The sequence below is a fragment of the Penaeus chinensis genome, chromosome 20, assembly GCF_019202785.1.
Source record: "Penaeus chinensis breed Huanghai No. 1 chromosome 20, ASM1920278v2, whole genome shotgun sequence".
Classification (NCBI taxonomy): domain Eukaryota; kingdom Metazoa; phylum Arthropoda; class Malacostraca; order Decapoda; family Penaeidae; genus Penaeus; species Penaeus chinensis.
This window is the reverse complement of record NC_061838.1, coordinates 14801918-14808464: the sequence shown is the minus strand read 5'-3', so window position 1 is coordinate 14808464 and position 6547 is coordinate 14801918. Positions and strand designations below refer to the sequence as shown.

Sequence of the window (6547 nt, the reverse complement as noted above, 5' to 3'; positions counted from 1 at the left end):
ATATGCAGTATGCAATATCACGTCGTCTCACTCCAGGAGGTATAAAACAATGCTAAATATCTCGCCCCCCCCCCCTTCTCCCACAGACTTACGAATATTACCATGTCTGGAAACTGACGAACTCGAGGTGGCAACACACTCCAGTCGGAGCCACGGCGTGGCGTCGTTTTGCCCTGTATATTCCTTAAAGAGACTGGGAGAGACTACTTTACATTGCCATGCGCTCTATTGCATCTCCCCTCATACTGCAACATGCACTTCGGTCGCCTTCCCTTCGCCGAAGCCGAGGGCACGAGCGTTTTATCCCGCGAGTGAGGAGGATGCTCGGAAACAGTGTTGCCACGGACGGCTCCTGTATAACATTAGTTTGTTAATTAATAAATGTCTATTTCATTTGCATTTCCTAACACCACTCTCTCTTCTAGAATAAGAAACCACGAAATGGAATTGAATTCCTTTGATATTTATATTCTAAGAGCATTTATTAGTTCACAGACCGTTATCAAAGAGAGGTTGAACAAACGACTTTGCCAAATCGCCACCAGGGAAGCTCCATTACTGGATGAGAGATAACAGGCGTGAATATCATGAACCTTTTTTTTTTAAATATGTTCATAGATTAATTTTGTTCAAAATTTGATATATGTATGTTTCTACATGGCAGTGCCATATTCGCCATATTTGATGTTCAAATTATCAGAATATCTATATTCATTATAGGCCTACTACGATTTTGCGTTCAGATAATGTTCTGTAAATAAGAAAATGATGTAGCATGTTTTCTGGTTACTTTAAGTGAGGCAGATAAAAAGAAGTAGCCACTTCATTAGTTGGGTTTCCGTTGGCCAAAAGGGCGCGCTTTCCGTTGACTAACCTGGAAATCATTTCCGATTAGTTATTTCTTCTTTTTTTTTTTCATATTCCTCATTATCTTTCCTCTCGTTTTTGAATGCTGTTGCATCTGCTTTGCTGCTTTCTCAAAACTGCACGCGTTTTTATTTCGTGTTTCCTTCTCCTTTGCACGATCCGTTGTTAACTATCGAACGACGCGACCGCTTGTTTCCTTGACTGCCTCCCACGCGGCGGAACGCGCCCGCCGCCGCCCCAGTTCCCCCCGGGGCCTCGGAGGAAACAGACCCTCGTGCTTCTGTCGTCAGGGTGACGTGGTAAGAGTTTTTTTTAAATCTGGTCTTGTTACCTTTGTGTCGCTGTTATCATCCTAGATCATTCCTGTGTTATTAATGAAAGCGTTTCTTTCTTTTTCGTAGGCCGGGCGGCCTGTTGCTGGCTCCGCGGCGGTCGCACAGCTCGGCGAGAGCCTCCCTTGCAACTACAGGGAGGGACCTTCGGTGTCCAAGCAAGACTACGGCGGGGCAGCTCACCTGTACCTCCACACTGACGGTATGTGTGACATTTTCTGTAACTTTGCTGTGTCACTTGACACGTAGTACTAGCTAAGGGGGGGGGGGGGTTGTACATGAGGCCTCCCCCCTTCTAGGGAATAAATAGACGGTAGTGAAGGTTAGGTTTGGAGTTCTGGGTTCGCCTGATGCCACACTGTTTACTTACGTGTGACTAAAGTGTTATACTTTAATTGCATTGTTAGAAACTTGACTAGGCGTTTCTGAAAATGGACATTTTTGGTAATTCTGCCCATTTCGTCCGTCGGGCTGACTCGTATTTTGGAAAAGGTGAATTTTTAAGGTTTCATAAATACCTTTGTTCGATTTCTCCAGGTTCCTATTGCTACCCCCCTCCTTCAGCCACCCCCCCCCCACTCATCCCCCAAGATCGTTGTTTATAGGAAATCTATTTAAAAAAATCAGATTTCCCTTTACTTAGCGTCTCTCTCGGTATCAAATACCAAGCTCTCAAATCCAAGCAAGTCCTCAATCAGAAATCATTCTCTGAAAGAAAATCGTCCTTTTCCTTATAATAAATATGACCTGAATTAATAGCTTTCCTCCAAAAACGTGAATTTTAAAATAGTGTCCCCATAATTTATTCGAGTTTTCTCTTCCAATTTTGAATAGGTCGTTGCGTTTTCCTCCACCTTCGTCGTGGTCGTCGTCGTCGTCGTGGTCGTCGTCCTCATCCTCCTCGCCCTCGCCCTCGCCCTCGCCCTCGCCCTCGCCCTCGCCCTCGCCCTCGCCCTCGCCCTCGCCCTCGCCCTCGCCCTCGCCCTCGCCCTCGCCCTCGTCCTCGTCCTCGTCCTCCTCGTCTTCGTCTTCGTCCAGCTCCAAACGCCCAGACGCTCTGCTCCCTCCGTGAGCTTCAGACGGTGAATGTAGCTGCCTAGATTTTCCTTTGTCTTTAGAAGTTTTCATGGTTAGTATCTGTTGTTCTTTCACGCGTGTGTGTTTATGTGTACATGTGTGTGTACGCACGTGTGTGTATGTGTATGAGCGCGCATATGTGTATATATAATTTATATGCATATGTGTATATATATTATAAATGTATATTGTATATAAATGCATATATCTATATATTCAACTATATAGGTATGTATATTCAACTATATATTTATAAAATGTATATGTGTATATATATGTATGTGTATATATATGTATGTATATGCACATGTATATGATATTCGATATATTTACGTTTATATATACATTTTTATATACATATATAAGTTCATTCATGTTCGTGCCATCACCGATGTGGCGTTTGACGAACTACTTGACTGATGGGCTTCAAACAGCGAATGTGACTCCCTAGAATTGTCAATTTTCCTTGTAAAATACCATTGTTACCACCTTAAGTTTCCCCTTGTGTTTTTTGTCTGTTCTCATAAGAATATAGCTTACATATTGTGTTTGTTGTCTTTGATGAAAATTACGATTCTTCTTAATTTACATTGTACTCCATTGGTCACCGATTGCAAGTATCAAAAGGCGGCCTCACTCACTTTTGCTAGAAACAATCGATAACCAAACTCCCTTTGCAAGCAACAATCTGTGACCCAACTCCCTTTGTAAGAAACAGTCGGTGATCCAACTCCCTTTGCAAGAAACAGTCGGTGACCTAACTCCCTTTGAAAACAACTATCTGTTAGCCAACTCCCTTTGCAAGAAGCCTTCTGTGAGCCAACTCCCTTTGCAAGAATCAATCTGTGAGCCAGCTCCCTTTGCAAGAAGCCATCTGTGAGCCAGCTCCCTTTGCAAGAAGCCATCTGTGACCCAACACCCTTTGCAAGAATCAATCTGTGAGCCAACTCCCTTTGCAAGAAACAAGCGGTGACTTCCCTCCCTTTTGCAAGACACAAGCGGTGATTTCCCTCCCGTTTGCAAGTAACAAGCGGTGACTTCCCTCCGTTTTGCAAGAAACAAGCAGTGACTTCTCCCTCCCTTTTGCAAGAGAAATCGGTGATCCTCAGACGGTGGATGTGGCTGCCTAGTTTCCTTGGTTTTTAGATGTTTATCGTTATCATCTTGTGGTCTTATGATAGTTCATTCAGTAGCACCTGTAGATCTCCACATATATTTTGATTTGTCAATATGCAATGTTAGGTAATCATTTGGAACTTTTTGACCTTGCAGCTTTTTGCACTGATGCTTGGATTTTGATCGCGCAACAATACGCCTTTTATACCAAATTTCCTATTACTGTTATCACTTTAATTATTTTTTTTATAATATTTATCTCTTGTGATAAGCACCTGGTTAGACTTAATGAAAAATAAGAATGTCCTTAATTTACATAACATTCCATTGTAACATTCCATGTTACAATGGAATACAAATATATAAATATGTATATATGTATATTTATATCTATATCTATGCATATATGTATAAATGTATATATGTATATTTATATCTATATATATGCATATATGTATATATAATTATGCATATATATAATATATATATATATATATCATATATGCTATATATATTAAATATGTATTATATATTTTATATATAATATATTTTATATATATTATATATTATATATATTATATATCATATATATATTATATATATTATATATATTATATTTTTTATATTTTTTATATATATATATTATATATATTATATTTTTTATATAGATATTATATATATTATATATATTATATATATTATATATATGTTGTATATATTATATATATTATATATATTATATATATTATATATATTATATCATATATATAATATATATATTATATATATTATATCATATATATAATATATATAGTATGCGTGTGTATTGTATGTATATATATATCGTATGTGTGTATACATATGTATTTGAATTGGCGTATAAGCATATATATGTATATGAATTGGCGTATAAGCATATATATGTATATATATACGCGTATGCATATATGTATATACATGTATATGAGTAAAGATATGTATATATATTGTATATATACACACATATATATCTGTGTATATATGCGTATGCGTATATATGTATATACATATGCGTATACATATATGTATATATACATATGCGTATATATATGTATATATACATAAATATATACATATGCGTATATTTATGTATACATAAATATATACATATGCGTATATATATAAGTACACATATGTATATATATACGCATATATTTATCATAATATGCGTATATATGTGTGCGTTTATATAAATATATATTTATATGCGTATATGTCATATATGCATATATAAATAATTATAACACACTGGCAACTTTAGATTGTCAAAATATGTTTTATCTGTATACAAAGTTACGTATTTTAAATGTACTATTTTGACCTGGCAGCTTTTTGCACTGATGACGCTTGGGTTTTGATCTCGCAATACTGCGCCTTTTATACCAAATTTCCTGTTAAAATACCATTGTTACTACTTTGATGTTTTTTTAAAATTTTTTTATGATGTTTTTCTCTTGTGAACTGCATTTGGGTTAGATATACATATATACATATATATATATATTTATATATATATGGGTTTATATATACATGCATATATTTATATATATTAATATGCGTATATATGTTTATGTATATGCTTATATACATTATATATAAACATGAATGTATATATATGCCTATATACATATATACCTATATATATGCCTATATACCTATATACCTATATATATGCCTATATACCTATATATATATTTAGATAGGTATATGTGTATATATACATATATGTATACTTGTATTTATGCAAATGCGTATATAATGGTGTATATATATGCATACATATTTATGTGTGTACATATATGTTTACATATACGTATATGTATGTATATCCGTATATATGTCTATATGTATGTGTGTATATATATGTATATGTGTGTATATGTATGCATGCATATGCGTATATATGTATGTGAATATATATGTATATATATGCATGTGTATATATACACTATATATATATGTATACGCATATATATATATATATATAAATGCGTATATATACATATATACATATATAAATGCGTATATATACATATTTATAAGCATATATATGTATTTATACACGTGTATGTATGTATGTACATATATATATATATGTATATACACTTATATATGACTGTGTGCTTATATGTAAGCGTATATATGTGTGCATATATATATACATATATTATGCCTATATATACATGTACATATTTATATATGTTTATATAATATGTATAATTCACTAGCACCTTTAGGTTGTCAGTATATATTTTGATTTGTCTGTTTACTATGTTATGTAAATTTCATGTACTGTTTTCACCTGCCACGTTTTTGCACTGATGACGTTTGGGTTTTGATCTCAACCAACTCCCTTTGCAAAAAACAGTCGGGGACCCAACTCCCTTTGCAAGAAACAGTCGGTGAGCCAACTCCCTTAGCAAGAAACAGTCGGTGACCCAACTCCCATTGCAAGAAACAAGCGGTGACTTCCTCCCTTTTGCAAGAAACATGCGGTGACTTCCTTCCTTTTGCAAGAAACGAGCGTTGACTTTTTCCCTTTTGCAAGAAACAAGCGGTGACTTCTCTCCGTTTTGCAAGAAACAAGCGGTGACTTCCTTCCTTTTGCAAGAAACAAGAGGTGACTTCCCTCCCTTTTGCAAGAAACAAGCGGTGACTTCCCTCCGTTTTGCAAGAAACAAGCGGTGACTTCCCTCCGTTTTGCAAGAAACAAGCGGTGACTTCCCTCCCTTTTGCAAGAAACAAGAGGTGACTTCCCTCCCTTTTGCAAGAAACAAGCAGTGACCTCTCCCTCCCTTTTGCAAGAAACATCGGTGATCCTCAGACGGTGGATGTTGCTGCCTAGTCTCCTTGGTTTTTAGATGTTTATGGTTAGCATCGTGTGGTCTGATATGATAATTCGTTCACTAGCACCTTTAGATAAGCACTTGGTTAGATAACAGGAGATTTAGTTCAATTTAATTAAAATTAAGATTGTCCTTAATTTACATAACATTCCATTGTAACGCATACACATACGCACACATACACGCACATTTATACAAATATATATATAAATATATATATGTATATTTATATCTATATATATGCATATATATAGTTTGTGTGTGTATCGT

The 6547-nt window shown here is 35.4% G+C and overlaps 1 long non-coding RNA gene across 1 annotated transcript; it reads left to right on the top strand.

The window, feature by feature from the left end:
* The first annotated feature begins 1119 nt into the window (after positions 1 to 1119).
* Positions 1120 to 2071, top strand: LOC125035977. Its single transcript, XR_007115851.1, has 3 exons — positions 1120 to 1166; positions 1269 to 1401; positions 2034 to 2071. It is a non-coding gene; the product is annotated as an uncharacterized LOC125035977 (long non-coding RNA).
* Positions 2072 to 6547: the final 4476 nt, after the last annotated feature.